Raw genomic sequence first — 18,193 nt, 5'->3', positions numbered from 1 at the left:
GTACGCTGCTTTAAGCCTCATTTGGCTATCGGCATGCATATTGTGCTCAGCTCAGTTAGGGGCACATAGATTTAGCATGTTAAACCACTGCTCAGTTACGGGCACTCATTTTGCACCAGTTAAACCACTGCCCATCTACGGGCACATACACTCACTCTGTTAAACTGTAGCTCAGCTATGAGCACATCTGGCATTTTTTCTTCTTTTGTTACCTCACATGTCTTCAATATAAATGGGCTATTTCATTACATTTTACATAAATTGGGGTTTTATGTGTACATATTTGTCAGGGACTTGTTTCCTGCTTATTTTGAAAAAAAAAATTGGTGTTGTGGGGGCTCGAACCATGAATGCCTGCTCTTCAGCCAACATCTCTACCACTACGCTATTGCTTCCTGGCTTATTTTGCATATTTAGTTCTTATATGCTTTCCCACTGACTGCTAACTGTAGCTGCGCTACGGGCACGCCCGCGCAAACGAGCGCACTCACGGTTAAACATCTTTACAATTTAAAAATAAAATATAACATGTTCATTTATATATATTTTATGTTCATAGTCTGTGGGGGCATGTGTTGTGTTGTGTTTATTCACATTTCCGTGGACTCTGTTGTGAGTGTTTACTTTGGGCACTTTTACACTTCTGGGGGCGTGTCCGCTTGCAGGGCTCAGCCTATGGACACGCCCCCTACTGTCTTACACGGACCGTGTTAGACTTAGGTGTGATTCAGCATGCTCTCATGAATATGCAAAGCATGCTGACATCACTCCATTTAATTGCAGCCTCCGTGTAAGAGTTATAACTCTTACACGGAGGCTTCGTGAATCCTGGGGTATGTCTATAAAGGGCATTAGCATTATTATTATTTTTTACTTCATATAGGTGTTCATATATTCTTCTTTGGAGCTTCCTCTCTGTTTTCCCCACATAGAACCCACTGCATGCCCTATATAGCACCAAATAAATAACTCCACTACAATCACATGTGGCATCTTCCCTACTTTTTAACACTTTATTTCCAGCTATTAATTCTACCTTCTCTCCATTATAAATATAAAGGCATTGTGAACAGTGGCCACATTTAAAAGTACCTTTCTTACTACCTCCAAATGGATGTACCCCTTTATTATTCCTTTCAATAATATTCTTAATATTAGAACCCTTTTTAAAAATACACTTGAAAGGAGTCTCAAAGATGTCCAAATCAGGTATTGCAGAAAACCTTCCCCATACTTCTTGTACTGTTTTCACTATAACACTAGCATCTCCACTATAATTAGTAACAAACGCCTGTTCAAATATTTTACTTGTATCTTCCTTACTATTAGGTTCGTTCATCTCACTGATATCCTTTCCTAGTATGGGGGCAAATCTATCCATTCTGTCTATAGTTACTTCATTTTTTACTTTTTCTATTAATTCTGATGGGTATCCTCTCTGTAAGAACATTTGTTCTAAGAACTGACATTCTATCAAAAAAATCAATATTTTCAGAAGACATTTGGCTCCCCCTAACAAATTGTCCTTTAACCAAACTATGTTTCTGGCTAAAGGGGTGTGAGCTAGTAAAGAAAAGATATGAATTTGCATAGGTATCTTTCCTATATACTGTAGATTTAAATTTACCATTCTCTTTATGTATAGTACTATCTAAGCAGTTCGTCTTATCATATTGTGTATTATAAGTGAACCTTAAGAAGGCTGTAGTGTTAGTTATATATTCATAAAATTCATAGAACTTCGCTTCTGTATCTTCCCCAAACTAAACAGATATCATCCAAATATCGTTTATAGAGTTTCCAGCATTTCTTGTATTTTGAATCAAAACTGTATTTTTTCTCCCATACTGAGAGAACAATGTTATCATATGTGGGTGCACATCGTGCACCCATTGCTACTCCTTGAATCTGCTGGAAAAACTCCCCCTCAGAATGTACAAAATCATTAGTAAGGACAAGATCCATCAAACTTAAACAATAATTGAAAGTTAGTATGACTTACTATTCCTGCATCAGCCATAGCTTCTTCCAACCAAACCAATCCTACGTCATGTGGGATTGAAGAAAAAAGATCTACAGTGTCAATCATAATAAACATTATCCTTTCATCACAGATATCAGGTTTCATCTGTCTAAGAAAATCCCATGAATCTTTTAAAGTATTATTACAACTCACTGAAAGAGACTTTAACATCCAAGAATCTAGCCAAAGGGGCTGTAGCAGAGCCTTATGCTGCTACTGTAAGTTGAAGAGGTGGATCTACTAAGTATTTATCCACTTTAGGTTTACCAAATATAGTAGGCACCTTTGGCCTTTCATTGTGCAAAAACTGAAATAATTACAAGTCTATTGATCCTTCCAATAGTAGTTCATTCAGTGTTAAGAACATTTTTTTATAAGAAATATTAATTTCATTTAATGACACTCTGGAGTACTTCCTACTATCTTCCAAAATATTCATAACTTTAGATTCATAAATACAGTTTCTCATCGCTTATCTAGTGCCATAACTCTTAGATTATGATTGTTTTTAATTTCTTCCAAAATAACTTTTTTCCTGATAAGAAATAGTTGGAATTACTTTATTTTTCTCAATTACTTTCCTTAGTTCTAATTCCAACAAATTCTCCAGATTTTTTATTTGAAAATTTTTTTAATGTAATTTTTTATTGGTTAATAGTTAAATGAATAAGCTATATAAATGGATTAGATTTTTATGCGTTGTTTTATCTGATGAAGTCAGGAGAGGACAAAAACATATTTACAAGTGTAACGTTTATGTGGTTGTGTTATCTACTTCGAGCTGTTGAATAAACCATCTTCGAGTATTGGGTTCCTTCCTGAGTGCCTTTTTTGTGGTTTAAAGTCAGTTAAATACCTTCTCCCAACAAATAACCACACTTACCAGGAATCACATGAGCAATTAATACAATGAAATACATTAAAATACATTAACCCATTTGAAAATCCACTTAAAAACTGGTATGAGTGGTGAAGTATTAGCAGGAATTTCACTAAAACCAAGCCTAAAATCTATTATAAATGTATGTATGTCCTAAAAGATATAATGGTTAAAAACATGCTCTATCAAATAATAAAAAATATAGTATTGTGTGCTCCATTGCCTGCATTTTAAAACTAAGGAGTTTAATGAGATGAGTCCTTCTGTTATTTGGGTGTATATTTATGTATAAACTTTTTATGTGTTCCATTGGCCTATCATAGGGCTTACAGATTTTTTAAAAACACTCATATAAATGTGTGCAACACTATATTTATTTATTATTTTGATAGAGCATGTTTTTAACCATTATATATTTTAGAACATACATACATTTATAATAGATTTTAGACTTGATTTTAGTGAAATTCCTGCTAATACTTCACCACTCATACCAGTTTTTAAGTGAATTTTCAAACAGAAGTTTTTGTGTTTACTCATGGGTTAATGTATTGTAATGTATTTAATTGTATTGATTGCTCATGTGATTCCTGGTAGGTGTGGTTATTTGTTGGGAGAAGGTATTTAACTGACTTTGTCAATGTGTTTTTTTGTCTGAAGAAGTGCAGGCATTGACCTGCATGAAAGCACTTACCTTACTTTATTAAACTACAGTACCATTACTTTTGATGCTGTTTGGAGTGTACTTTGTCCATTGCTTTTCTTGTTTAACCAGATCCTAGATACTTTAGTTTATTTGAGATGTACAGTCTGAGAAATTGCTGCCTCAGTTCATTATATGGTGTATAATTTATTGCTATTGCCTTTGTCTTAGAAATATTGATATTTATGTCCAGAAATCCAGATACCTGCCAAACCAAACAGCTGAAACAGTTCAAACATACAAGTTAAATCCATTTGATGCCTGCTAATGGGTACTGTTATCATCTGCAAATAAAGATGTTTGTATATGCCCTCTCCTCCCCTAGAAGCTTTGGAAATGAGGGTGTCTTCTTGATATTTCTAAAGACACCAAATACAGAACAAATAAAAGCAGGGACAGAAAACATCCCTGGTGAGTGCTTCAGGGTAAACTCATGTGAAAGAAGGCCAGATACCTTCAGCCTTTAGGACAATTCTGAATATATATTACCCAATAGTTCTATAAACTCTTTTGGTAGTAACATAACGTTAGTAACATTAAAAAAAATCTCCAAGAATGCGTTCTTTGCATCAAAGCACAGAAACAGCAAGGAATCAGATATCTTATTATCTTCTAGTATTTGGATAAGTGATATCAAAATATTACTACACGTCTGCTATCATCCCACAACCCAGCACTGATACTTGTGCAGCAAATCTGTCATCAAACCTGCTAATCTGTCCATCGGTCTAGCTATGGTTCAGCACTGTTATGGACCTGCAGGAAAATGACAGACATGGATCCTTACCCTCTTTCGGAATGACATTACATATAACCTGCTGCCACATTCCAAATTATCTCCAGTGTTTATAATACCTCGCATTTTTCTATCAATTTCTCTCCAAATATTTCCTTAGCTCAGATGGAAATATGTCTGGTCCAGGTGGTTTATTGGACTTTTGCTTTACTATTATATGTTTTAATTCTTCCTGCATTATGTCAGACATTAATGTCTAGGTCCTTTAAATCAGGGGATATGAATTTGAGTTAAGTAAGCACTAGTAGTCTGTTGTGTTATGTCAGCAAAGGATTCATGAATATATAATTTTATGTCTTAGTTTCTAAAGAACTCAATTATTTGTGTACCTTGCCATATCATTTACTGCTGTCTTAACAGGAGGCCTAGTGTTTTTACTTACATGGATGAGTTACCAAAGTAAAGTAGTCCAACATCAGCATTTTTAAACTTCATTTTACTACCTAAATAGTTGTTCATCTCCCTTTTTGCTATTGCAAGTGCTGCCCTTCACAGTGAATCTAATATACCTTGTCTTTGTTGAACGATCCCTATTTCTCAGCTGTGCAAAACTTTTCCCTTTCTCTTGCTTCTCTCAAATGCGTAACACCTTTTCTTTTCTCCTATTCTCTTTAGAAAAGTCTTATATTTCTTTACTCAAGTACTCCTTCAGTACTTCAAACTCTCCTATCAAGCTTTACGTCAAAAGTCTTAAGGGACCTAGACAGCAAACTAGCGACCCAATTACTAATCTTTTTCTTTCCAGCATAAATGGTAAGAATCACCAATGTCATTTGCTCATAAATATCTGCTGACATGACAAGTCCAGAGTGTGTGTGTGTGTGTGTGTGTGTGTGTGTGTGTGTGTGTGTGTGTGAATGTGTGTGTGAGAGGGGGGGTCATGATCAGATAACATCATAGCCCTGACTTCATATTTCATGACTCTTTATGCTTGTTCTCTCTTGGTTAAATTTCTCCAAGTCTTTCGGGTTGCTAATACCATGACTGGAATTGATCCCATTAGTAAGTCAGGGTATGATTAAAGTTCATTAAGTTAGTACTGTTTCAGTCTTTGATGTTAGCCCAAAGGGCTCTTCAAAGCACCTGCAATGTGCTCAGAAATTACTCCTTCTGCAATTCATATGGAGTAACATGTATCGGTAGCATTTCTAAATACAACTGTAAATTCTTTTTTATGAGACCCATTGCTCCTAGTACTATTGGAACTGTCTGTTTATCTTTCTTCCTGGTATTTTATGACTTTGTGTCTCTCTGTACAAAAGCTACTGTAATCAATGGGTATAGCAATTTCATTGATCAGTGCTAGTTTTGTCTTTTCATGGATGACTGTATCTGGTTTTCTTGCATCTATTTTTTTAACTGTTAGTAATGGGTGATCCCATGTGATATAAACTTCATCATTCTCTGTAATGCTTTGTGGCTCATGTTTCCAATGTTTTTCACCTACTTCAATATGGTAATATTTGCACAATTCCCTAGTGAAACAGTCCTGCCACATTATTATGCCTTTCAGTATACAGGCCCTCTGCCATTAATGTATCACACCCTACAAAAATATGTGTGACAGCTTTCAGTTATATTTTACAGAACCTACATTTGTCTGTTTTTCCTACATGTCAATGGACTATGTAAACCAGCATGTATGTAGTCCATTGTCTTGGCCTTGGGATGATAATATTAACATTTCATTGTTTGGTTTAAATTCACCTCTCCTTAACCATTCCTGAGTTCGATCCTGATCAACACAAGGTTGCTCCAAGAGTTTTCTGTACGTGCAACTATATCATCTGATCCTTCCCCCTATATTCTTTCTACTGTTTTTTGGCACATTTAGTTACTGTCTGATTTTTGTCTACTTCTGTTCTGATTTCTAATCCCGCTTGACACCAATTTGCTTCTTCTGAACTAAGCAGGGAAGTCATCTGAGATTTCTTCTCCTCATGTTTTAAAACTTTCACTATGTTTGGATCTGGTGAGGTCATCAGATATATAGGTACTCCTACAATTGCAGATCTATGCATGTAATCAGTTTCTAGAAGGCCCATACCTTCTTCAGAACAAGGGGTATATAATCTTGGTATACTCTGATTTTTATATACCATTTGATAAGTGTGATGCATTTTTCTTGCTTTTCTGTCCAACTGATCCAATACTTTTTGGGGCCAGTCAGTCATAACAAAACAAATTGGTTTATAGCCTGGACTTTGTTCCTAGATGTCAGGGCTGTTCTCAATATAAGTTTTAGTCTTGTGAAGTATTCTTTACTGAGTTTTATTTGCACTTGCTCATGTCTTACTGCCATTCCTTCATCAATTTCCAAATATTTATACACTTTGTCCTGCTCAAGTTCCTTTATATCAAATTCCTGTCTCATAATGATATTTTCTTGGTGCTGCAGCTTTCCTGCTTTAAATGTTGCTTTCACACATTTATCAAAACCAACTGAGAAAAATTTAACCACTTGCACTTGTGCTTTCATCTCCTAATCTGATGTACTACAGTTTTAAGTCATCCACAAAAAGAAGATGAGAAGTGTTTGCACTTGGTTGTTTTCTGGGAACCAAATTATAACCAAGACTTAATCCATTAAGAAGACAGCTTAATGGGTTAAGGGCAGGAGAAAACAATAATAGTGAGAAAGATTCACCCTGGAATATCTCCCTTTGAATTTTATCCCTGGGATAATAATAATTTGCCCTTTGTCATTATGTAATTGTAAAGTTTGTCACTGTTTCATAGTCACTGTAATATAATTGATCAATGTAGGATGGATCCTTTTTCCATGAATGTGGGATGCTGTCAAATGCTTTTTTGTAATCTATTCTTACAATACTTAGATTCTTTCCCTTTATATAATTCTCCATTTTGACTTTATTTAGTAACAAATGATCCTTTGGTCCATGTGACTTTCTTTTGTTACCTTTTGTTTTATTGTCATGACTGAGTTTTCCTCTGAATGACTAGAAACTCTTACCACATCAGTTTCAGTATATAGTTTGTACATTGTAAGAAAGCAAGTTATAGGATGGTTTGTAGGTTTAATCTTAAGGCAGAATATATTTTTTTCTGTTGTTAATCAGGTTTGTGTCTGTTTGGGATGTGCATATAAGTAGTTCTTACTCCAGGCTAAATATTTGTGTAAAGATGTTAATACTTTTAGCCAGAAGTTAGGTTCTGTATCTGGGCCTGGGATTTTCCATTTAGAAGCATGTCTTAATTTTGTTTCACTTTTTTTGGCTTTTGCTTCATCTCATTTCATATCCTGTACATTTTAACTTTGTACTGTTTATTTTACTTCTTCTATCCATTCAGCATCTTTAGTGTGTTACAGGGTCTTCAAAAATATTTCTCCAAAATGTGTCTATTTTTTTCTTTTTTCGGAGGTATTTCTATTCTTTTTCCATTGTTTGCCAATTCTCTATAAAACTTTTTTGTGATTGCTTATTTTGTACTTTTCCTTTATGTTTATCTGCATATCTTCTAAGAGGTTTTGCCTGTCTGATATCTTTAGTTTATTATTTGCAACACTGTATGATAGATCCTTATCTGTTCTGATACTGTACGTTGCTTTTATCACATTCATCTTTCTAAATATTTTTGCTGATCTGTTCCTTCTGTATTCTTCTAAGAGTGACACTTCTTGTCTTAATTACTTTATAGTTTTCTCTATTCAATGCTTCCATGATGGCATTATATTGTGTGGTAAGACTTTATCTGTTATTAATTTGGCTGCACAGTAATATATTCTGTTTACTTCTGTTATATCACATGAATTTCTGTTAATAGTCTTGATTACCTGTGTTCATCTGTTTTATCAGACTACTAACATTTTGGGTCTTATTTACATTCTGTAATCTATTTCTTTCATTTATCTTAATATGTCTATCTTTATTAAATCAAGCAACTCTTCCATTCGACCATTTTCTTCTAAACTAAGGGCATATTCTTTGCTCTGTGTTTCCTGTAGGCATTCTACAGAAAGTTCCGGAACAACTTTCTGTGACATATTCTCTTTAGCTGCATCCTGCATCAGTCATTGCTCTTTCATATGGGAAGTCACGGGCCTATCACTCCACAATATTGACTATACCAGAGTTGCCGCTATGTCTTACTCCTTCCCTTGCTGTACAAATCCAACTGAACCTTTGTACTCATTTCCTATTGAAAGCCACAGAGCATCTTAATCTGGCAAGTGAGCAGATGCTTCCCTTTCCGACTGTTTATCCTTAACTTGTGGACTCATTGTTCCATCATACTGTGACATTGTCTGATATGGATATTCTACACTAAATACTTCACTTTGCAGGTAATCCATAACTTCAGTTTCTATTTCTTTAACTTCTCCATTACTAATCCTCTTTTTTTACTTCCACCTATGTTTTTGTATTTTTTGTATTTTGAAAATCTCCATATCCAGATGCTTTTGCCTGTATATCTCTTCAAATATCTTTGGTGCTGCTTTTTGTATTGATTAACTTTGCTTTCTCCTTTACATAAATATTGCACAATATTAAATCTCTGTCCATATTTCTTCTTCAGATGACTCTCACTCCTGAATTTGAGGACTCATTGGTCGATCATGCTGTGACATAACCCGTGTTAGACTTTCTATACTAAATCCTTCACTTAGCAGTTATTCCATACGTTCATCTTCTATTTGTTTAACTTCTGCTTTACTAATCTTCTTCTCTACATTCCCCTTTTGTGGTCTTATTTTTTGTATTGTGAAATTTTCCATATCTGGGTGCCTTTGTCTGTATTTCTCTTCAAATATATTTGGAGCTGCTTCTTTGTATTGATTAGTTTGGATGTCTCCTTTGCATAAATTTTGCACCATATCAGATCTCTTTTTCTCTCCCATGTCTAAATTTCTTTTCTGTACCTTCAAAACTTTCTAGGTTTTGTTCTTTATATTTTTGCACTTCCTCTGTCACTTTTTTTACAAGCAACCCAAAATGTCTTTGTCTGTATTATGTTTCTCATGATTTGTTGTATTATTGAACACAAATTTGCATCTGAAGCTTTTGAGAGTTTTTCTTGTACAAGTATTTTTCTTTATTTCTCTCTTAATCCTTTTGAATATCTTGTATCTGGAACTTTATTTATTTTTATTTATTTTACATTCGTTTACTGAGTATGTCTGACAGGGCTACTTGCACAACAGTAACAGTACATCATTTTTTCCTTATCCTAAAGGCTAAATTCCAAGCACCCCCAAACCCAGTAAAAACAATAGCATTTGCTGAACTGTTTACAAAATCTTTGTACAGCCATATTGATAGTTGTATGGAGCAAGCTGTACCCACTTGTAATAAGAATAAGACAAACTCAAAAGACAAGCCACCCCGGTGAAATCACAATATCAATTGGTTATACAACAAATGAAACAAAAAAACTTGGCCATGTGTAGGAGGAACAAAGCTATACATACTAAAAGCCCCTTAAACAATCTAAATAGGCAGTTAAGAAGATTAAATAATACTTGAAAAGCTAAATTTGAAGAAAAATAGCTTATCAAGCAAATGACAGCCACAAAGCTTTCTACAGCTATGTTCGTAACCTCAGGGGGAAATATGCAGCAATGTGCAGAACTTAAATGGCATCACCCATACTGAACCAGAGGACATTGCCAACCTTTTGGCTGACAGGATCAGCTCAAATCCCCCCCCCCACTCCCTGCTGATAGTCCAAACGAAATACAGCATACCGCAATCCAACCAACCATTACTAGGGAACAGGTCATCAATGCAATTTCCAAGGCTAAAACACTGCATTGATGGGCACCATAACATGACAGGATACTGAAAAAATAGCATGAAACATGACGTTTCTGGTCCACTTGAATCACTTTTCAGCTGAAACCTACAGTCAGGTTTTGTGCCCAAGGAATGGAAGATGGTTACAGTCATTCCCCTGCACGTAGGAGGTCCAATCACTGATCCAGAGAACTACAGGCCCATAGGTTCATAGGTAGGTAGTAGGTTATCGGCCCAAGGGCCTAAGTAAGCCTAGCCAGCAAGGTTCCCTGGCTTATGCCACCCAAGAAAGTTAATTTCCTGTGCCTCTGTTGAGCAAAGCCACAGAAGTGATCCCCGGGGTGTATTTCCTATTTCCCATCCACTCATCAAGATTTTTCTTGAAGAGTGCTAATGAAGAACTTTGCTTAACATAGATGGATAGCTTGTTCCAGAGTATAGGAAGTCTCTGGGACAGGAATCTATCCCTCCAGCATGTCCTGTTTATTGTGGTGACAAGTTTTAGGTCCCCTAGAGCGTGTAGCTTGGAGGGATGAGCCTCATATGTAAAGCCATGGAAAGAATCATCATGGACATAATAAATGAGGACATTGGTAACCTGCAAATGCTCCAGCCATCACAGATCAGCTCTGTTAAATTAAGGTCATGCCTATTAAATATGGTGGAATTTTTTGAGAGGGTCACCAAAGCACTGGATGAAGACAAGACTGTGCACACAGCTTACCTCGTCCTGGCCAAGGCTTTTGATAAAATACCCCATTCAGACATTGTAGATAAGCTCACTAATTTAGGTAAAAACCTTTGTATCACTTGCTGGATAGCCAACTGGCTCACTGTTAGGTGAGGCCACCTCAACCAAGAGGCCAGTCACTAATGGAGTCCCACAGGGCTCTGTAGTGGACCCATACCTCTCAACCTCTTAGAGCAAGAAATCTGGACAAAGCCATGAATAAAAGTGGGACAAAGGCCCAAAAATTGGGACAATTTTTTAAAATATTGCTCTTACAAACTTAGAAAATTGATAGAATAACAGGTTTTGCATTATTGTGAATTTTCGGAAGGGCATGAAGTCTGAAACTCAAATGCCGTCATTATTTCCTAACTTCAGTCTTTAATGATATGCCACTAATTTGCCAGAAAACCACAATTTTATGAAAAATGGACCAAAAATATGAGGCAAAAATCTGGACATTATGCGAAAATCTGTACAGTTGAGAGGTATGACTGGACCAGCTCCTTTTTAGCATCTATTTCTCTGAAATGGAAGCAAATGCTGAAGGTTTATGGCTGCCTAAGTTTGCAGGTGATTACAAGCTGGGGGTTGTCATCATCTCTCCTGAAGACACTAGCATTGTTCAAGAAAGCCTATCTCTGACTAACAAATGGTGCCAAAGCCATGGTCTTAAACTCAATGCTAAGAAATGCATAATTGTACCCTTTGGGAAATCAATCATCCTGGCTATTTGTCATGTTGATAATATGCCCCTCAGGGTCGACTTAGTGATTAGAGATCTGGGTACATATATAGACAGTAGCCTTACCTTTGACCACCACATGGTCACAGTGGTGAGGAAATCCTTTTATGTTGCACAACTTATAAGTAAAGGCATGGCATCTAGATCCAAATAAGTTATTATCCCACTATTCTCTGCCTGTATCAGACTAATCATAGAGTACAATGCTCCCTTTGGTATGTACCTGACCAGGCATATGCAGCAACTTGAGTGACCTAAATGGTTCCTTGCAAAAAGAATGCAAGGAGTAACAAACCTGCCTTACACAGTATGTCTTAAAGCTCTTTCCTTCTACTCAGTCTCCTATAGATTGCTGAGGGGTGATCTATGCCTGGATTACAAGGCATCCACAAACTCCACACTTATGATTCTCCTGCATATTCATTAGTCAAACAGTACCAGAAATTCAAGGTCTAGAAAACTGAATTTGTCGGTGACTTAAAGAGAATATGCTGGTGAGACAGATATGTGTCCCAGAGACTGTCCCTCCTATGGAACAGGCTTATCATCCATGTAAAGCTGAGTACATCTATTACCCAGTTTAAGTGCAACCTAGACCAGTGGATGGAGAATAGGAAATTTACAAGGCACCTGGCACCTATGCCCCTTATGGAAAGAGGTAGCTAAAAAATATCATTAATGACTGAAGTTAGGAAATAATTACGACATTTGAGTTTCAGACTTCATGCCCTTCAGAAAAACTAAGGGTAATACTGCTCAATGCCAGAAGTCTAAACCTCAAGATGTACGCCCTCGAAGCCCTCCTCAGTATGGAGAACATCGATGTCTGTGCTGTGAATGAAACCTGGTTCAAGGCTCCTGAGAGCACCCCAGCACTATCAGGTTATACCTCATATCATGCGTTCCGGCCCCAAAATCCGGACCGAACCACAAAAGGAGGGGGAGTATCCATATTCATAAAGGATACCCACACCTCCAGGTTAGTGGCAATGCACGAAGCATTGGATACCATCCAGGTGCAATTAACCATAGGTAAAACTGCCCTACAGTTTGTAGCATGCTACAGACCACCTTCTCAAACTCAGGAAACCCACACAGCCTTCCTGAAGACACTGGAGAGTATGAATGTCTCTCCAAACACCATCATATTGGGTGACTTCAACTACCCAAACATAGACTGGGAACATTACTCAAGCCCCAACACCCTAGCCCAAAGGTTCCTGGAGTTCATAAACTCAAATGCTATGGAACAACTAGTCACCATTCCCACAAGAGGAGAAAATATACTAGACCTGATCATCACAAACATGGGGTCAAAATACTCCACACCGGAAGTATATCCCTCATTGGTGAGATCAGACCATAAATGAATCTCATTGGAGATCCACATCCCACCCCCACCCCCAGCAAAAAAGACCACAGTGAAGAACTTCTCAAAAGCAAACTTCATACTTCTTAAGACTGGAGTGGTATCCTTCAAGGCCCCCGAGCCAGTGGAAACCACAACCCACGCTGCTGAAACCCTTACAAATGCCTTCTACGATCACCTCCAGGAATGTATGGATCAAGCAATCCCTAATAAAATCAAGACCCTTTCCACCAAAGGCAGGCGCCCGGTCTGGTGGACCCCAGCCATAAACAAACTCTACAACAAGAGGAGAAAGCTACTACATGACAGAGCAAAATCCCTAAAGGGAAGGCATCTCTGATCAATACTATCAAAAAGCTACGATCACTCATAAAATCATCCAAGGCCAACTTTGAGAAAAAATCGCTAATGACACAAAAGACAATCATAAGGCCTTCTTTAGCTATGTTAGAAACCTGGGTGGAAACTCCCAGATATGCTCAGAATTAGTCCAAAATGATAAAAAAATCACTGAACCCACAAACATTGCCAACATACTGGCAGACAGGTTCAGTGCAAATTTCTCCCCTCCCTCCCCCCCAAAAGGAGAAATATCTATCCCACCAGAGTCTAGCCTCCCAAACATCTCAGATGCCCAGGTGAGAGCTGCTCTCTCTAAAGCAAAAAACACAGCATCAATGGGACCGGACGGTGTCCCCGGCTGTGTGCTACACGAACTCAATGAGGAACTAAACCCACACATAAGGCTGCTGTTTAATCTTACCCTTACTACAGGATACGTACCCAAAGAATGACATATGGCAACTGTGGTCCCACTCCACAAAGGTGGTGCTTCTACGGACCCTGGAAATTACCGCCCCATAAGCTTGACGAGCCTTGTCTGCAAAGCTATGGAGAGGATCATAATGGAACTCATAAATAAAGACATTGGGGACCTACAGACACTGGATCCTACCCAATTTGGCTTTGTTAAGGGCAGATCCTGCCTCTTGAACTTGGTCGACTTTTTCAAAACAGTCACTAAGGCCATTGATGAGGGTAAGGCAGTTCACACAGCCTACCTTGACCTAGCAAAAGCGTTCAACACAATACCCCACTCGGGCATCATAGAAAAGCTCACCAGCTTAGATGTAAACTCATATGTCACAAGATGGGTTGCAAACTGGCTCAAGGACAGAACACACAGGGTTAGAGTTGCTGGTGCCATGTCAGACTCTAAGCCGGTCATGAGCGGTGTCCCACAGGGCTCAGTCCTGGGCCCCCTCGTGTTCGGCATTTATTTTTCTGAAGTGCAGGCAAACATAGGGGGTTGTGGCTGACAAAATTTGCAGATGACTGCAAACTGGGCACCATAATTGACACTCCATCAGACACAGACATCCTCCAGAGAGGTCTCATAGAAATGGATAACTGGTGCCAGAGCCATGGCCTTAAGCTAAATGCCAAAAATGTATAGTCATACCCTTTGGGAAAAACAAGGTAACCCCTAATTACCACATAGGTGGTAATCCATTAAACACGGAAGAAGTTATCAGGGACCTGGGGACCCAAGTTGACAGTAACCTCTCTTTTGACACTCACATTGCCAAAGTGGTTAGGAAGACCTTCTACATTGCCCACCTGATCATGAAGGGATTCACATCCAGATCAGGAGAGGTCATTGTACCCCTGTACTGTTCACTTATCAGACCAATGATTGAGTACAACGCCCCATTCAGAATGTACCTTACCCGACACCTGCAGCAGTTGGAAAGACCCCAAAGGTTCTTCACCAAAAGGATAAAGGGGCTCAAACATATGTCATACGATGCCCGACTGAAGAAACTCCAGCTCTATTCAGTCGCATACCATCTGCTCAGAGGTGATCTGTGCCTGACATACAAGGCCATGTCCAACCCGGAATTAATGGACATGCTCCACCTCAAAAATCCAAATCCACCAGAGCCACGAGAGCAAGAGACTTAAACCTCAACACGGATATAAATAGGACATGCTGGAGGGACAGATTCATCACCCAGAGACTCCCTACACTATGGAACAGAATCCCAGTCCATGTGAGGCAGAGCCCCTCACTGACTCTGTTCAAGAGAAATCTTGACGACTGGATGGGAGATTGTAGGTTTACCCCGGGAATCATCTCTGTGTCATTGCTGGACAGAGGCACAGCAAACTAATGGGTATAGTATTCTCATCCTAAGGGGTGGTGAAAGCCACACACACTCTGGCTAGGCTTATAAATGCCTTAGGGCAGATAGCCTATTATGAACCTATGAACCTATGAATAAATGCCTGGCCCTCAGTGTCCTGTTTGGATACAGGGCATCGTTATTCTTTTAGGAAAACTTGGCTAGGCTTAGAAAGGCCCCCTGGGTCGTTAACCTAGTAACAATCTATTAATCTATGAATAGTACACTCTGTCTTCTTTATGGCTCTTTTCTGGCCTGTCAGTTTTTGTGGACTAGTACTTCCTTCTACAACGGAGGGGAGGGGGCATCCTCCCACCTGAGCATGGCCTAATCTCATTGCAGTAATGTTTCCATGTCTTGAAGATTCTACACTGTCATTTTTTCAGTCCTGCAACCAGTGCACACACCAGGATTGGGCCTGGGACTTGTGCACCCAGATGTCTTATTTTTATTTTTTTAGCCTACCTCTGTTCATGGCATATGCTAAAACACAGTCTATATATCAGTGTCGTCTTGGTGAGATTTTTTGAAAACAGGGTCCACCATTGAAGGTACTCACCAAGACCTGAGGTTGAAGTCAGTTCCCGCAATAATACTCTCCTTTTCTGGCTGATTTTATCATCTCTCTATTAAGACACCTGTTCTCCTGTTACAAATTACTTATCCAGCCTAAACTATATGCTACACTTGGAGAAATAATATGTAAATTGAAGGTAGTGCCCTCAGTGGCACTACATTTGCAAAAGCAAACAAATAATCATTCCACCAATGTTAGCCTCACAGATTTATGGCTTCCTTTGTCATCTTTCAAATCAGTCACCATAGTCCAATCTCCAGAACTTGTAAGCAACCTGTTGGGAAAGGCTATTATTCTCTCCATTATAGACTGACGGTTAGTGGGGTCAGTTTTAGGAGGAGCACACACACAAATGCCTGTTGTCATACTTCTCGTGTCTACCCTCCTTATCAGTTATATCTTCTTCTCATGGGAAGGAGGCAGATGAGACTATTAATCAATATAGCAAACTCCTATACCTTGTACCATAAGAACTTAGAAAAATTCCTATTTGAAGTTCCAACTTTACTGATTTCATGTATCCTCCCTCATTAAAATGCATCTCCTGAAGGACTACCATTGTGGTTTATGCTTTTTTATATAACTGAAGATCCCCTCTTTCTTGACCAGGTGTTAGTCCATTTATACTGCAACTGTTTGTGTATTTTGGCTTTTCCCGGTTAGGGGTCGCCACAGCAGAACTCCAGTCCGCTAATGATTGGTAGTGGATTTTTACATACTGGGTTACCAGCCCTGACGCACAATCTTCAACGAAGGCATGCCCCATTCATGTATGCCTCCACACAGAAGATGCTCTAGCTGTGAATCGAACGGGACAACGTCTTGCTATGAGGCGACAACGCTACCGCAGCAACTAAATAACTTAAATAAACCTATGATATTTAAGTGCAAATAGACTTAAGTAATTTCAGAAACAGTGGCCAGTCTACAAACCTACCAACACCTTAGCCATTTCACAATTGTTTTACTCCATTGAATATTTGTAGTACTATTAATACAGCTGTTCAAACAAAATATATTGATATAGTAATTATTGGTTAAAACAGATTGAGGCCAAGCTGAGAGGAAGTTCACATTTACATTGTTACTTTGCTTAGGCATTTCTCCATTGACATAAAAGCAATTGCATTATATCAACTAAAATTACAAAGACCAGAATTAGCTATCGACACTCATTTATAAGTACAGTTTTGATTAAGGAGTAAATGAGCCTACTGAAACAATAAATATTTTTGTAACAACAAAATAAACAATATTTTATAATTACAGAAAACCTGAGAACAATCTATATCTGATTATACTAATGGTCCTTCCAAGGAGGAGGTACATGACCCATTTGTTATGTCCTTTGCTTGTTTCACAGCATCATTTGTCTTGTTGCCCTTCAGTGGGTGAAACACTTAGCTAGAGACCACCTTGCACCCTCCCCATGCTGCATCTACTCTGCATCAAGTGCTGTTTTAGTTTCAGTGCCAGGGCCATCAATATTATTACACTAAAAATCATATACAACATGTTTCTTTTATTCAGTCCTCTTCTCCTCTAGAAGGTAAATGTTTGGGTCTAACGCTTGTCCACTTCTGATGATCTTATTAATTTAAAGGAGTTCAGTGCACTTAGAGTCTTCAGCTTGCTCCCTTCAATTGCAGGTGCCTTCCAGAGACAAAATTACACTTACACATGAATGTCTCAGAAGTAACAAATTAAGCACTTCAATAATGTTTTTATATAACACTCTATAAAATGGCAACTCTACAGGCATTACTTTACAATTACTAAATTTCTCAAGCAATAATGCCTGAAAAGATGGGTATTACAAGGAAATAACAGAATGCCAAGGGTATTATGAGTCCCCATGCTGCAGGCAGGGGTTCTCCACACCCCTGGATGATCTACTATTTGCCTGTAATGCCCATCCTGGACATCATTATTGTGTTTAGAAAATTGGCTTCCCATGGATATGTTTTTAAAATGTGTCTATGTATAGGATTTTGATGCAGATTAGTTTCTCCTTCACAATCCTTTTAATACAGGTTGTAACTCAATAGACACAGAAATATGTGATTTTATTTGCCTATAAAATGCCATTCACACAGGCTTAGAGGCACACACACACACACACACACACACACACACACACACACACACACACACACACACACACACACACACACACACACACACACACACACACACACAAATACACACACACACTCGTAACAGGAACACAAACACATACAAATACAGCACATATACACATGTACTCACATAAGTCTGCACACACTCACATAAACGGTATCAGAGTTTATTTTTAAAGTGTCCTTTATTAGGTGAAAATGCTTTTTTAGTTTTTTTCAGGCTCAATGCAGAAAATATGCACGCATATATATTTAAGAGATATTTAGGCTATTTCCTTGTTTAATAAGGA

This window comes from Protopterus annectens, chromosome 5.part0 (assembly GCF_019279795.1).
Source record: "Protopterus annectens isolate FY-2018-M chromosome 5.part0, PAN1.0, whole genome shotgun sequence".
NCBI lineage: Eukaryota > Metazoa > Chordata > Ceratodontiformes > Protopteridae > Protopterus > Protopterus annectens.
Note: the sequence above shows the minus strand (reverse complement) of the source record.